Source organism: Pongo abelii, chromosome 4 (assembly GCF_028885655.2).
Source record: "Pongo abelii isolate AG06213 chromosome 4, NHGRI_mPonAbe1-v2.0_pri, whole genome shotgun sequence".
NCBI classification, from domain to species: Eukaryota; Metazoa; Chordata; class Mammalia; order Primates; family Hominidae; genus Pongo; species Pongo abelii.
The window spans coordinates 15838817-15856233 of record NC_071989.2 but is presented as its reverse complement, the minus strand read 5'-3'; the positions used below and the strand labels follow the sequence as shown (position 1 = coordinate 15856233).

The 17417-nt window shown below is 40.4% G+C and overlaps 1 pseudogene; it reads right to left on the bottom strand.

Moving 5' to 3' along the window:
* Nucleotides 1-4914: 4914 nt before the first annotated feature.
* Nucleotides 4915-13670, bottom strand: LOC100461834 (actin, cytoplasmic 2-like; annotated as a pseudogene).
* Between the last annotated feature and the right edge of the window lie 3747 nt (nt 13671-17417).

Sequence of the window (17417 nt, the reverse complement as noted above, 5' to 3'; positions counted from 1 at the left end):
CTAGTATCTCATTGAATGGGGAACAACTAAAAGTCTTTCCTCTAAGATCTGGAACATGACAAGGATGCCACTTTCACCACTGTTATTCAACATAGTACAGGAAATCCTAGCTAGAGAAATCAGAGAATGGAAAGATATAAAGGGCATCCAAATTGGAATGGAAGAATTCAAATTATCATTATTTGCATATGATATAATCTTGTATTTGGAAATACCTAAAGACTCCACACACACAAACAAAACTGTGAGAACTGATAACCAAATTCAGTAAAGTTGCAGAATACAAAATCAACATGCAAAAATCAGTAGCATTTCTATATGACAACAGTGAACAATGCAAAAAAAAATAAAAAAGTAATCCCATTTACAATAGCCACGCACAAATTTGAATACCTAAGAATTAGCTTAACCAAACAAGTGAAAGATCTCTGTAAGGAAAACTATAAAACACTGATGAAAGAAATTGAAGAGGACACCAAAAAAAAAAAAAAAAAGAAAGAAAAAATATTCCATGTTCATTGATTGGAAGAATCGATATTGGTAAAATGTCCATACTACCCAAAGCAATCTACAGATCCAGTGTGATCCCTACCAAAATACCAATGACATTCTTCACAGAAATAGAAAAAACAATCCTAAAACTTATGTGGAACCACAAATGACCTAGAATAGCCAAAGTTACTCTAAACAAAAAGAAGAAAACTGGAGAAATCACATTACTTAGAATTATGCTACAGAGCTATAGTAACCAAAACAGCATGGCACTGGCATAAAAATAGACATATAGACCAACAGACCAGAATAGAGAATACAGAACAAAATCCACACATTTATAGTGAACTTGTTTTTGACAAAGGTGCCACAAACATACAGTGGTGAAAAGACAGATCTTCAATAAATAGTGCCAGGAAAATAGGATATCCAAATGCAGAAGAATGAAACTGGACCACTATCTCTAGCCACATACAAAAATCAGATCAAAATGGATTAAGGACTTAAATCTGTAACCTCAAACCAAGAAACTACTACAGGAAAATTTGGGGGAGAATCTCCAGGACATTGGTCTAGGCAAAAATTTCTTGAGCAATACCCCACAAGCACAGACAACCAAAACAAACATGAGCAAATGTGATTACATCAAATTAAAAGTTTCTGCAAAGCAAAAGATACAATCAACAAAGTGAAGAGACAACTCACAGAACGGGAGAAAAATATCTGCAAACTACCCATCTGACAGGACAGTAATAACCAGAATAAATAAGGAACTCAAACAACTCTGCAGGGAAAAAGCTAATAATCCAATTAAAAGATGGGCAAAAGATTTGAACAGACATTTCATAAAAGAAGACATACAAATGGTAAACAGAGACATAAACAGGTACTGAATATCACTGGTCATCAGAGAAATGCAAATCAAAACTGCAATGAAATATCATCTCAACTCAGTTAAAATGGTTTATATCCAAAGACAGGCAATAACAAATGCTGATAAGGATATGGAGAAAAGGGAACCCTTGTGCACTGTTGGCAAGAATGTAAATTAGTCAAACCACTGAGAACACTTTGGAGGTTCTTCAAAAAAGTAAAAATTGAGCTACCATATGATCTAGCAATCCTACTGCTGGTTATATACCCAAAAGAAAAGAAATCAGTATATTGAAGAGATATCTGTGCTCTTACGTTTGTTACAATACTGTTTACAATAGCTAAGATTTGGAAGCAACCTAACTGCCCAACCACAGATGAATAGATAAAGAAAATGTGGTACATATACACAATAGAGTACTATTCAGCCACAAGAAAGATGAGAATCAATAATTTGGAACAATATGGATGGAATTGGAGATCATTATGTTATGTGGAATAAGCCAGGCACAGAAATACAAACAATACATTTTCTCACTTATTTGTGGGATTGAAAAATCAAAACAATTTAATAGATGGAAATAGAGAGTAGAAAGATAGTTACCAGAGGCTGAGAAGGGTAGTAGGAGGCTCAGGGAGAGGCTGGGATGGTTAATGAATACATAAAAACAATTAGAAAGACTGAATAAGACCTGTTATTTGATAGCACAACAGGGTAAATAAAGTCAATAATAATTGTACATTTAAAAATAACTAAAAGAGTGTAATTGGATTATTTGTAAACAAAAAGGATAAATACTTGAGGAGATGAATACCCCATTCTCAATAGATACACTTGTATGTGAATAAGAGCACTGTTCACAATAACAAAGACATGGGATCAACCTGGGTACCATTAATGGTGGAGTGGATAAAGAAGATGTGGAACATACACACGATGGAATGCTATACAGCCATAAAAAGAAATAAAATCATGTTCTTGCAGCAACATGGATGCAGCTGGAGGCCGTAATCCTAAACTAATTAATGTAGAAACAGAAAACCACATATCACATGTTATCTCTTATAAGTGGGAGCTAAACAATGGGTACTAATGGCAATAAAGATGGCAACAATAGACACCGAGGAATACTAGATGGGGAAGGGGTGTAAGTGTTGAAAAACTAACTGTTGAGTTTTATGTTCAGTACCTGGTGATGGGCTCAATTGTGCCCCAAACCTCAGTATCAAGCAATACACCTAGGTAATAAGACTGCACATGTAACCCCTGAATCTACAATAAAAGTTGAAATTATAAAGAAAATAAATTGAATTAAAATTAAAAAGTTATTTAAAAAATGAAATTGTGGCTCATTGTTTATTTTGCTTTTTAGTATTTATGAATGAGGATTTTAAAGTTTATGGGTGTTTTCCCCTTGTTTATAAGTCATTTAAGTTTTTATATAAATTTTCAGTATTCTCTGTCCATTTGTCTTTTGGATGGATGACTAGTCATTTCTCACTGATTTGTAGTCATATTTAAAATGATTAGCTCTTTTTCTGCCAGATTTGTCATAATATTTTCCCACTTTTGCATATCTTTTCACTCTGTTTTTAATTTTACTGCAGTAGAGTTATTTAATACTTCTCTCTATAGTTTTTAGGATTTTGTCACTTTAAGAAAGGTATTTCTCATGCCAAAACTGGAAAAATATTTAACCATCTTTTCTTCTAATAGTTTATTTCACATGTAATTTATTTTTGTTGTAAAGAGTGAAGAAGCAAGCCCAATAACGTTTTCTTTCTTTCATGTTCTTTTTTGTTTTTATGATAGAGTCTTGCTCTGTCACCCAGGCTGTAGTGCAGTGGTTTGATCTTGGCTTACTGCAACCTCCGCCTCCCGGCTTCAAGTGATTCTCCTGCCTCAGCCTCCCGAGTAGCTGGGACTACAGATGTAAGCCACCATGCCTGGCTAATTTTTGTATTTTTTAGAATAGAGATGGGGTGTCACCATGTTGGCCAGACTGGTCTCAAACTCCTGACCTCAGGTGATCCACCCTCCTCAGCCTCCCAAAGTGCTGGGATTACAGGCATGAGCCACCGCATCTGGCCAACATTTTCTTATTTATTGAGTATTCCATCTATTCATCACGTAAATTGAATAAGATGTTCATCACATGCTAAATTATTATATGATTCTATTTCTTTCATATACTCTTCTATTTGCTGATAATTCTACTTCCTTGGGTGTTCTTCCCTTTGCTGAGTTTAATGACTCATTATACTAACAGACTGAAATATTTGGCAATTCTTAGTTATATGCTTTATTTCTGAGATTCTCTCCACCCTGTCTATGGATATGCTTGGGAACCGCTGCCAGCATTTGTTGTGGGAGGAGTAACTCCTATAACATTTCTGCTTGGTTGTGCCAGTTCCTTGTCCCTGAGGGAAATCCCTCAACCAGCAGGAGACTGGAGTCATTGGCCAAATTCGCATGCCTCTCCTCATAAGCAATTCAGGAGGTATTTTATACAGTTCTCTTGAAATGTCAGTGAAATCAAATCCCCACTGCCTACAATGATGACCTGAACAATGTACCCTTTGGTCAAGTTTTCAGCCTTCCCTGTTTCATTCTCCCTTCACCCTCACTCCTGATTCTGGGGATTACCTTCCAAATAAATTACCTGCTCATAACTCCTTGTCTCAGGCTCTGCTACAGGGGAACTCAAAATCAGACAGCACTGTTTAAAATTGCAAGTATCATACAGTTAACACTGCGGAAAGCAACATTAGTAAACAGACAGTCACATTCTATACTTTGTGGAGAATATTCTACTTTTTTTTTTTTTAACGGCAGCACTTTTATTTTTCCTTACACAATGATGTGTTGCTGGGGCCTAATGTTCTCACGTAACAGTAGAAAACCAAAATTTGTTGTCATCTCTTTAAAGAATCGAGAATTGTGTACAAAAAAAAAAAAACTTATGTAAATTAAAGGATGAATACATTCACAGGTATAACACAAACTGCTTCCAACTCAAGGCAAGTAACAGCCCACAGTGTTCTGGCAGGAAAATATCAGCTAAGAAAGGAAACTGGGCCCTATGGCTTGGACTTTTCTAACCCTGACAGACCGGCAGGACAGAAACCACTGGCTCAGGAGCCCTTGCCAGCCTCTAGAGAAATTCCAGAACACTCAGCCCTGACACATTAATACCTTACACATATCAGGGCCTGCTGTCCACGGAGAGTCACCAAGCCACAGACTTGTCTTCCACAAACACGTTCTTACCTCAGCCACGAAGTGACCAAGCCACATGTACTAAGGGTTGAAATCAAAGATATGTACAGGGTATTAAACAAATACCAAGGGGAACAGTAAACTTGAATACAAGGTCAAAATCAGCAACAAGTTCTATAATCCACTGCTGATAGCAAATACGAGCTTCAAGGACAAATTTCTTTTAGAAGGCTTATTCCAGTTTTGTGAGGCTAGCGTGAGGTGTATGCATTTGCCAGGGGCAAATTTATACTTTTGAATTAACCCATACAACAAATGCTACGAATCGCTCACTGTCCATTTAGAAGCATTTGTGGTGGACGATGGGGGCGTGGGGGTACTGACTCGTCATACTCCTGCTTGCTAATCCACATCTCCTGGAAGGTGGACAGTGAGGCCAGGATGGAGCTGCCGATTCACACCAAGTACTTGCACTCTGGGGGTGCGATGATCTTGATCTTCATGGTGCTGGGTGCCAGGGCGATGATCTCCTTCTGCATACTGTGGGCGATACCCACGTACATTGTGGTGCTGCTGGACAGCACCGTGTTGGCGTACAGGTCTTTGTGGATGTCCATGTCACACTTCATGATGGAGTTGAAGGTGGTCTCCTGATGCAGCAAGATTCCCTGCTCAGGAAGGAAGGCTGGAACAGTGCCTCCAGACACTGGAACTGCTCGGTGCCAGTGGTGATGACCTGGCCATCAGGCAGCTTGTAGCTCTTCTCCAGGGAGGAGGAGTATGCGGTGGTGGCCATATCCTGCTCCAAGTCCAGGTTGAGGTAGCACAGCTTCTCCTCGATGTCACGCATGATCTCCCCCTTGGTGGTGGTGGTGAAGCTGTAGTCGTGCTTGGTGAGGATCTTCATAAGGTAGTGGGTCAGGTCCCGGCCAGCTAGGTCCAGAGGCAGGATGGCATGGAGGACAGTATAGCCCTTGTAGATGAGCACCGTGTGGGTGACCCCATCTCCAGAGTTCATGAAAATGCCAGTGGCGTGCCCGGAGGTGTAGAGGGACAGCACTGGCCTGGATGGCCACGTACATGGCTGGGGTGTTGAAGGTCTCAAACATGATCTGAGTCATCTTCTCTGTTGGCCTTGGGGTTCAGAGGGGCCTCAGTCAGCAGCACCGTGTGCTCCTCTGGGGCCATGCGCAGCTCCTTGTAGAAGGTGTAGTGCCAGCTCTTCTCCATGTCGTCCCAGTTAGTGACAATGCCATGCTCGATGGGGTACTTCAGGGTCAGGATGCTGCGCTTGCTCTGGGCTTTGTCACTCAAGTAGGAGTCCTTCTGGCCCATGCCCACCAACACGTGCTGGTACCAGGGGTGCCAGACGATGGAGGGGAAAACAGCTCCCCCAGCAAAGCCAGCTTTGCACATGCTAGAGCCATTGTCAATGAGAAGTGCAGCGAACTCTTCTTCTGTTGTGATGGGCAGCGGAGCTGGGCTCAGAGCGGCAGGGGGACATGGTGTGTGGGGTGGCAGCAGCGAGTCATATTCTGCTTTTTATCAACAGAAACAATATAAGATCCTGCTAAGAAGCAGGATCTCATTCTGCTTGGTTGTGCCAGTACCTTGTTGTCTGGCATGGATGGTCTCCATCTTCTATAGGTATACTCAGACATGTAGATATTGCTCGAATTCTCTGGAACCAGTGCCCTGCTAACTGCTCTAGAACCCTTGTGTCTACCATAACATTAGATATAAGCTAAAGATAGGGGAGGAGAGGGACAAGGGCCAGACTTCTCAGCTGCTCCTGTGGTTTACCAAAACCATCGCACAGAGAATTGCTGTCTTTTCCCTTCCTGCTCTTTGTCCCTCCCACCTCTGGGCTTAGAGCTTCTATGGAAGCCCCCTGACCTTTAGCATACGCTATTGGCTTTGGTGCTGTCACACTTGTCTATTCTGTTGATCAAAGATTCCTCCAAAATTTGATCCATCAATGGAATTCTCTTTTTTTTAAAATTTAGATTCAATGAGTGGTACATGTACATGTTTTTTACAAGGGTGTATGTGGTAATTTGGCTTCTAGTGTACCCATTACCCAAATATTGAACATTTTATTCAATAGATAATCTTTCAATCCTCAACCTCCTCCCTCCCTACACCTTTTGGTGTCCCTAGTGTCTATTATTTTCATTTTTATGTCCATGTATACTCATTGTTTAGCTCCCATGTATAAATGAGAACATGCAATATTTGATTTTCTGCTTCTGAATTAGTTCACTTAGGATAATGGCCACCAGCTCCATCTATGTTGCTGCAAAACACTGATTTCATTCTTTTTATGGCTGCATAAACAAAGGATCTCTTTTCTGTCATTCCTAAATTTGTATCGAAATGGCAAGCAGGCATGGACAGTCGATGTGTTTTTTTGACTCAAACTATGCCTTCTTAGCAGGATCTTACACTGTTTCCATTGATAAAAAGTATAATATTCACATGAAGCATGATCTGGGACTTTCCATTTATAAATGTTGCTTTCGGCAACATTAACTGTTAGATACTTGCAATTTTAGAGTGTACTGTTTGATTTTGAGTTCCCCTTTAGCAGAGCCTGAGACAAGGTGTTATGAGCAGATAATTTATGTGAAAGGTAATCCAAGGAATCAGGAATGAGGGAGAGAGGAGAATGAAATAGGGAAAGAGGAAAAGTTGACAAAATGGCACATTATTTAGGTTATCACTGTAGGCAGTTGAGGTTAGGTTTCACTGATATTTCAAGAGAAATGTATAAAATAATTCCCAAGTTGTTTATCTGAATCAGGGAGGCATGCATATTTGCCCAATGACTCTGGTCTCTTGTTGGTTGAGGGATTTCTCCCATGACTTTAATCCAACTCTTGTATTTGTGTGCCAGCTGGCTGAGCAGGCTTCTGCAGTGTCAGAGAAGAAACGATACCTCCAAAGAAAAGATGACCAGGTTCATAGGCAAGAAAAGATATCCTGTGCGTGCCTGAGGTTGGTCGTCAGCAGCATGAAGTTATCCACGTTGAAATAAAACTATCCATCGCACCTGCTACTGAAATCAGAGTTCAACCAAACAGACTGATAGCAGCTCTGGAGACATCTGAGAAAAGTTCATGGTAATCTTACCAAAGTGTTCTGTGGAAAATAAATTATAGAACACACCTAGAATGGTAATTGCCTTTCCACAACTTCTATGAGTACTGTGCTAAATTCAAATGTGACCCTCTAACAATGTACATGTGGTACCACCTTAACCTCTGCAGCAAGAGCAGGGTTTGATATATCTCAAAACATGTGAATATGATCTGAATCATACTAGAACTCTCTACATACAGCATGTCCTTCAGAAGCTGATTTAGTGTTACTATGATATGTAACTATATAGTCTTTTTTTTTTTTTTTTTGAGACAGAGTCTTGCTCTGTTCCCCAGGCTGGAGTGCAGTGGTGCGATCTCGGCTCACTACAAGCTCTGCCTCCCAGGTTCACGCCATTCTCCTGCCTCAGCCTCCCGAGTAGCTGGGACTACAGGTGCCCACCACCACACCCGGCTAATTTTTTGTATTTTTAGTAGAGACGGGGTTTCACCGTATTAGCCAGGATGGTCTCAATCTCCTGACCTTGTGATCCCCCTGCCTCAGCCTCCCAAAGTGCTGGGATTACAAGCATGAGCCACTGCGCCCGGCCATATAGTCTTGTTATTTATAAAAGAATAGTAAATATGTGGCATGCATTCCCCACAGTCTTGCTTTCCAGAGAATAGAATGTATAACCACTTGGTTAGGGTATACTTGCCTCCTGGAGTCCAAGAGGAGACCTCAGAATGCTTTTCAACACTGTACTCCAAGTTGGTGCTTGAATTACAGTTTATTGTCAATTTAGTATAATATCATTTCTTATTTTATTATAATAATCAAATTTACTCAATCCCAAGTGCTTCATTCAAAACTCCACAAGCAATAGAACATCCAATAAATTGCCAAAATTCATATGTTGACAGCAGTGTTTGGTAATAAAAGTAAGTTGACCCTTACCATGCATTAGTCCTGGTTACAGACCTTAGATCTCTCAACAAAACAAAGACTAATAATACTGGTAAATCTTGTGTTTACACTAATGCTACAAGTTCATAAGATTGAAGTAGAGCTTGAGAGCCCAAATTTTAGTACAAACAATCCTCACTTTACACAGTTCATTGCAACTGTATCCTCACTTTGCACAGTTCTATGGTCCCTGAGATTGAATCTTCATTAACAGTGAACCATGCAAAGAAAAGGCATAATTCTGATGTGCACGCATTTCAGTTAACAGAGTACTGGGCTAAGGAAGGACTTCCTGTGTGTAATTTAATTCACATAACAGCATAATTATCTGGCTCTGTGTCGTTCATGTTTTCAGCTTCAATATAGGAAGTCTTGAAGCACATGAAATTTAGGACCAGGTTTACTGACGGGTATTGTATTCTGTAATAGGTCTGCCATCATTTATTTAAGCATAGGTTCTCTTCAAATTGCTGGGGAGAGGACATACTCCACTGCCTGCAAAAGCACTTGAATGATTTGAACCAACTGTTATTTTTATCTCTTTAAATATAAGATCCCATTCTTTTTGCCAGAATATCTAGGTTCAAAGTATTAGGCAGAACAGGCAAAATAAAAGCATGCCTTGAACAGCAGTCCAGTATTGGGGCAGCAGCTATTTTGGTCTAACACCTTTCTAAAGTGTACAGCATTCAATCAGCAAATCTTAAGAACATCATTCACTGATCTTTAATGACATTAATATAATATTTCTGTAGTTAATAATAGGTATATTTCATGACAGTAGCTGCAGTTCAAAAAACTTTAAGCTTTGCAAATAAACTTGGGGACTTGTAGAATTAGAACAAAAGGAGTAGTTATTTTTAAGTATGTTTATCAAAACGTTGCTATTGAGTTTCCGTTTCTGCTCCTGTCTATTGTCTGTGGCCTTGCTAATTGCCATTTTTACTTCCCAGTACCATTCTCTCAGCTTTCAAAAATGTCCATTCCCCCATATGTGATGCCTACAAGTACAACTCATTCTGTTGTAAATATAAAAGTATCAATGATTTTAGAACTGGAAGGATCCATTTAAAAAATCAACTAGCCCAGTTTTCTCATTTTAAATACGAGGTAACTGAAACCCAGGATTTGAAATGATGTGGCGATGTCTCACAACTTTAGAAGTAGACTCCATCTTTCTTTCAAATCTTTCATTCTGGAGTGTAACATTAGAATAGCATCGCCAGCATATAGATAATTCCTGGGAGAAAACATGGAAAATCAAAAGACTTGCTTTCATAGGCAGATTTCTGGGTAATTTCCTCCATCTTTATTTCTTTTATTGTTATTACAATATGTTGTTACAATGAATAAAAATTTGAGGAAAAATAAAAAAGAAGCAAATTGCAAACAATTAGATTTACCAGTTTGTCATGAAAAATAATATATTTAACATATGTTTCTCCAGATAAAGCAGCCTGGGGGAAAAACAGTTTTGAAGGAACAGCAATAAGAAGTATTTTTCTGACTCAGGCCTTGCCACAGGATTGCAAGAAATTTAGCTTCCTTTAAATTCTTCCCAGCTAGTTCAGAAAGTCATTTTCTGGGGCTGTTTCATGCAAGTACATATTCTTATTCCTTAGCTTCCATGGTAAGCCTACTGATTCTTACTCTCTGTGGTCTGTCATTTCTCCTTTGGGTGAAGTACTGAGACACCCCAGGCCTCCTATCAGGAGAGAAATTTGAGAATCAGAAAGCATCAATGGAGATGGTGCCGTGCATCCTGGATGGCTGTGTCTGGATTATTCTCTGCTAACGTGGGAGCCCCTTAGCAAAGGGTCATGGCAAAGAGTTACTTGCTTCCTAGCAGAGTCCACCTTTGTGATATTTACCTGAGGGATAAAGTCCCAAGTCCTGGTGGTGGGAAAATCTTGCCCCACATAATTCAGATAGAGCACACTTTCAGAGAAACACAAATTTAAGGTGGGGTAGGTTTGCTCGTAAGCCACTTGGAGGTCAGCTGACCTTATTCCCTGTTGTCAGTGAGACCAAAGCGGACACAAAGCACCCATCTTCCCCTCCACTTGGGGGACAAGAGCCCACATTTGATTCTCTTGGAGCAATAGGCTCAGGAAAGCAATGCGCTACCACCTGAAGAATGAGAGTTTGCAAATCCTGCCCTGGGGAAGGCAGTCAGGACTCCTTTTGCAGATAGCTCAATGGGGTTTTTGAGGGACCTGTGTGGTCACCAGACTGAGAGGGACCTTGAGTTTGAAGTGAAAATGGAGAAAGAAGAGAGGAATGGAAGGGACAGATGACATTGAGAGTGACAGAGTATTCCCTTGAGGCACTCTCTGAAGATTTACACTGTGAGATGTTTCCCCTCCTCAGAGGAAATAATTACATAAGGTCCCTAGTTCTTGTCTTCCCATCTGGCACTACTTCTGGTGTGTTTCCTGGCTCTTCAATCAAATAGCTTCATCTTCATCTGACTCAGTGTGTGTCTATGCTGCAGAAAACGGTGTGGTTTTCCATACTTAGGAAGCACTCAACACCTGCTTCCTGATTGCCCAGGTAGGGGAAAGAGGCCCCTCCCTTGTGCTCAAAGGAAGGAGGAGATAACTTGACTCTTCAACTCCTTCACTACACAGCTTTCCTGGCCTTTGCCTCACACCGAGCCCAGAGAGAAGGTCACACTGTGCTACTCCAGGAGCACCATTCAGATCAGACGCCACATGGAAGGTGTCCCCTGTCAGCATGAAATGTCGATTCATTTGTATTGCTCTGTAGAGAGTATGATAAACTTAGTGGTTTAAAACATTGCAAATGTGTTATTTTATAGTTCTGGAGGTCTGACACGCGAAATCATTTTCACGGGGCTGAAATCAGGGTGTCAGAAAGCCCACCTTCCCTCTAAAGGCTCTAGGGGTAGGGGAGAATCCATTTCCCTGCCTGCTTGCAGCTTCTAAGGGCTGCCTGCATTCCCTGATTCCCACCGTCTTCAGAGCCAGGAGCCTAGCATCCTCCTCCCTCTCTGACCTCTTCTTCCATCCTTACACCTTCTCATTCAGACCCTGAGCTCCTGCCTTGCTCTAATAAGGACTCTTGTGATTCTATTTGATTTATCCAGATAATCCAAGATAATCCCTCCCTCTGTGTTAGGTCATTCTGTGTTGCTATAAAGAAATACCAGAGACTGGGTAATTTATAGAGCAAAATGGTGTTTTTATTTTTTTGAGACAGAGTTTTGCTCTTATTGCTCAGGCAGGAGTGTTGTGGCACGATCTCAACTCACTGCAACCTCTGCCTCCCAGGTTCAAGTGAGTCTCCTGCCTCAGCCTCCGGAGTAGCTGGAATTATAGGCACCCACCACCATGCCCAATTAATTTTTGTATTTTTAGTAGAGACAGAGTTTCACCATGTTGGCCAGGCTGGACTCGAACTCCTGGCCTCTGGTGATCTGCCCACCTCGGCCTCCCAAAGTGCTGGGATTACAGGCATGAGCCACCACTCCTGGCCAGCAAAGTGGTTTAATTGGCTCAGGGTTTTGCAGGCTGTATCAGCATGATGCCAATATCTGCTCGGCTTCTGTGGAAGCTTCAGGGACTTTTAAGTGGAAGCAGAAGCAGGAACATCACATGGGGAGAGCAGGAGCAAGAGAGAGAGTTGGGGGCTGTGGGAGGTCAGGGAGCTGCCACATACTTTTAAACAACCAGATCTCCAGAGAACTCACTATTGCCAGGACAGCGCCAAGCCATGAAGGACACATGCCCATGACCCAAAGTCCTCCCACCAGGCCCCACCTCCAATACTGGGGCTTACAGTTTAACATGAAATTTGACGGGGACATATATTCAAACGATGTCACCCGGCAACTAAACATCCTTAGTCTAATCACTTTCACAAAACCTCTCTTACTCTGCAAGGTGACATATTCACAAGTTTGGGGGATTTGGATGTGGACATCCTAGGTGGGACCATTATTCAGTCTACCATGAAGTGCAGATACATGTGGAGGCCCCGGGCAGGGACCCCTTTGTTCTGTGTATGAGTCTTAATTTCTAAAGCTGACTGAGTGTTAGCATGGAGGGGTCAATGCCATCAAAAAAAAGTTTGTTGTTGCTTGCAGTTTCACTGGAAAAGCAAGGCATGGTGTGCCATTCAGGGCCATGGGGGAAGCACCAGTGTTGGTCAGGAGACAGAAGCAGGAGGAAGGGGGCAATCCTGGACCATAGCCTTTGCTGGGGTGTCCCTGGGAAAGGCAAGTCCCAGTAGTTAGGGTTGGCCAGTTTGGATAATTGCAGCAGGCTTTAGGCTAGAAGAGTGGTTTCTGGTTGTCTGGTATGTGGCCCCGGGATTATTAAGACAGAAGAATATTGCTTCCTGCAATATACAGGATAGAGAAGGTAAAGCTCTGAACTGGCTAGTTTACATATTGAAGCACCTTTTTTTTTTTTTTTTTTTTTTTTTTTTTTTTTGGAGATGGAGTCTCACTGCGTCCCCAGGCTGGAGTGCAGTGGCGCGATCTCAGCTCACTGCAACCTCTGTCTCCCGGATTCAAGCAATTCTCCTGCCTCAGCCTCCCGAGTAGCTGGAACTACAGGTGTGCCCCACCACGCCCAGCTAATTTTTGTATTTTTAGTAGAGACGGGATTTCACCATGTTGGCCAGGATGGTCTCCATCTCTTGACCTCATGATACGCCTGCCTTGGCCTCCCAAAGTGCTGGGATTACAGGCATGAGCCACTACTCCTGGCCTAAAGCACTTTTCTAGCTGAGTTCTTTGCTATTCCTAAGAACTGGCTAGCCCCAGGTGGGCCAGCCTGTCCCCAGACAAAAAGATTTTTTAAAATATAAAAACATCATAATATACAAAAAATAAAAAATCTAATTAATACACCCCTCCACCAATGTTGGGACAAACTGAAGGTCAGGCTCTCTGCCCTTGGGCCACTATGATTCTACTTCTCACATATTGGTCTCCTAGGTCCATTGTCCTACTGTCCTTACCCGCTAAAATGAGGGCTGCGTTCTGTCCCTGTATTTTTCCCACCATCATGATGTGGACCCCAGAAAAATATACCTTCCACTGTTCCCAGAGAAGTCTGAGTAGTATAGTCAAAATTTCTTGCTCCCCTCTGTCACTAATCAATTGTTATGGACAGATCTCACAACTCCTTCATTTTATCTTTCCGTAGGATGACTTCTTTACTTGGAAGCTCTTTCCTGTGTAGAGAGAACACTTAAAGATCAGCCCCACAAGACATAGCAAAAAATCCATGTGTCTGAGTCCTCAAGGTGGGCACACATTAAGTCCTTGAGCTAAGATCCTAATGCCATCATGATTCAAGAGAAAATTGCTGAGCCTGAAAACATAAACCTTTGGATATACTTTTTCAGTAAAGTAACTAATAACTTTGGACGAGGGGTGAGATTTAAACAAATCCTACTTGATATCAATTACAATAAATTATTTATCTTAATGGTGTAATTTGGAAAAATTATGCTTGGCATTATGTAAATATAAACTTTTCAATAATATAAAGCATTTATTCCACTAAAAATTTTATTACATTAAGATAAATAGAAAGCAGATTTGTCAAGAATAGATCAGCATGAATAGTGATACTACTACCAATAAATACTAATAAGATCCTCCCATGAATAATGAATGTTGTGCTGTATTCTCACAGCCAGGTTGGCTCAGGAATAATCTCGGAGGCAGAGGGAGAGCCACATCTATCCTGCTTCATATTCTAACTCCTAATCATCCAAGATTAGGATGGAGTGACTTAATAGACATTACCTCTTATTATTTTTAAAAGTCCTATAATAAAAAATCATCATGAGGGTGCACAGCCGGTACATTAACTTCAAATCTGGACTCCCAGTAGAGTTTATTTTTTGCCAGCCCTTTATCTCAACACACACACACACACAAACACACACACACACACAGAGAGAAAGAATTATTGCAGGGCTTAGGAGAACCCTGGTCTTGCAGAGAGGATACGCATCACAGAGACTGTAGACACATGAAAGATTTAGAGTAGATTGAAACAGAAAGCTGCAGCTCAATTGTCAGGTTAAAAACAAGAGACCAGAAAATATCTCTGATTAGTAACAAGTAAGCACCCGAACTAAGAAAAGGACCTCTCCATGAAGACCAAATCAGAAGGCAAAAAAAGAAATGAGACCACCCAGAAGACCATGAAAACTATACCAGAGCTATTATTCTTTCATCTTTCATTTGAGGAAACTCAAGATGATATTGGCAACCGCAATACAGGTGGGACATCCAAACTCGGAAACTCTTTGAGTGCTGCCATGAGGCCATAAGTGGAAAATCCCACACCTGACCTCACATAATGAGTCGAAGTGAAAACACAGCCAAAACTTTGTTTCATGCACAAAATTACTCAAGACATTATATATAAAATTACTTTCAGACTATGTAAGACATATATGAAGCATAAATGAATTTCATGTTTAAACTGGAATCTCCTCCCCAAGATGTCTCACTCTGTAGATGCAAATATTCCAAAATCCCAAATGTGAAACACTCCTGGTCCCAAGCATTTTGGATAAGGGATACTCAACATGTAAATCCTTTAGTGTCTCTTATATATAACTAGTTCTTATTCTAAAATGAGGATGTGGTTTTTCATAATGTAAGAAATACAAGTAGCTACATGATCTTTGAAGGTCAAGGAGTGCCAGTATTTTCAGTTTTATATGTGCAGTTCGTCAGCTCTGAGCCACATTCACAAAGGTCAGCAAAGAGCCTGACTAGAATATTTAGTTAGCTACATAGCATCCTTATGTATAAAGCCTCTCTGGATATTACTATAGCAGAATAACTGAATCAGTTATTCTCATCTGCTCATCTATTACAAGCTTGATCATTGTGTCCTTAGTAACAAGATAGAAAATAGAAATAACATCTATCATAGAATCGTGTCTCAGGGAGCTTTATTTCTATTTAGGTTGCATTAGGTATCTCCTCTCTAGATATGTAGGATAGCCCTAAGCTGATTAAGAGGGTCTTGAGCTTTACTTTGCGTGGACAAATGTAGGGGGAGGAGTTTCCTGGAGTCTCTTAAAGGTTGAGATCTAGAAAAATGGAGGGAAGGGAAAAATGTGAGAGGGGTTTGGAGTGAGTGGAGGAGCGGAGTAGTGTTGGAAAATAAAACCTCTCCATTTGCAAGATCTGCCACAATTTTAAATGCTAGGTGTGAGTGTTTTTATTGGGGTGAGGGGGATCACAGAAAATGAGTGATGTTCTATATTTAATTCAGTATGGAGCAGAGAAATAAGAGAAATGCTGGGAGGTGAGAACAAGAGTTTGGTGGGAACCAGAAGAACATGAGCCCCCTGGGAAGTGGCAAATATAGGGAGGCTTTGGACTTCCCACAACGTGTGGGTTAAAGCCAGTTTGCATTTTCTCCAATTCAAGTGATTGGATGACTTCAGTAGACATGTGAATTACACTCGTTTCAAAAGAGTTCATCTCTGCTTTTTAAAGAAAGTATGTTTTGTAAGTCTCACGAGGCAAACGTGAGTTACAAATCCACTGCACTATGCTATCATCAGCTGGGCAGGAGGAGGAGGTTGAGATACACAAGGAGAATTCTGTGGTCAAAGCTTGGAAAGAGCACGGATGTGACCAGGAAGGAGAACAGGCTAGAGTGAGAGGAATTTGCGAATAGGAATTCAGGCAATGCTGGCATGTGGTCAGGATCCGTGGTAGCAGATAACCTGATACCATGATGCTCACAACAGTGGTAGTAACAGAGCATGAGGATTCATTTTGGAGAACAAGGACACGATTGGCAAAGAAGGGAGGGCTGCTGGGAGTTCTTTGATAACCACGTCGTCACATTTTGAAAGGGGAAGAGCTCCAAGATTTCACAGTCATCTTGAAGGCATAGCTGTCTTGGCCATCGTTTTGGTCAATTGTGGTGATAAAAGTTTGTTAATCTTTCTAAATATCATAACACTTGTTCTATGCATTAATGTTAATATTACATAAATAATATTTAAAATGTCAAATATAACATCAATAATAAATTATAAAATATATTAATATATGTATTAATATTCTAACATCACACATTTTGGAAGTCTTTTAAAATACGTGGTAAAGTGAAAGAAAGTTTTGCACATATTTAATTACTTTTTTACTGAGTAACATTAGAAATCCATCATGAAGTCAGTAAGTTTCAGATTTCTGAATAAAAGACAATTAATAACACATCTAGCAGATGAAAAAAGTCAGCCAAAATAATTACAGTAGAACTCAAGAAATTGGCCTGAAACATTCTGACACATGATTTGGGAAAAGAAAAGCTTCCCTACTCCAAAATACACTAAAACAATATAAAAAAATCATTTGAGAACCTCACTTTCTGCAGAGAAGTAAACGAATGCCAGGAAGATCTATTTTAAGAGCTATAAAAATAACTAGATAGGCAGTCAAGTAAACTTTAATATGTCCCCTTGATGAATTAATCCCTTTAGTATTACAAAGTGGGCCTCTTTATTCATTTATTCCTTGTTTGGAAATCTACTTTGTCTGATATTAATATAGTCATCTCAAATTTTTAGATTAGTGTTTGCATGGGATATCTTTTCCATCTTTTACTTTAAAAAGAATTAGCTTTATTGAAGTATAAATTACACACAAAATATTCACCAATTTTAAGAGTTCAATCTGAAGAGTTTTTGCCAAGGCACATGGCCATAAACCTCTATCACGATGATGATATAGAAAGAGTATTTCCATTACCCCATAAACTTCCTTCAT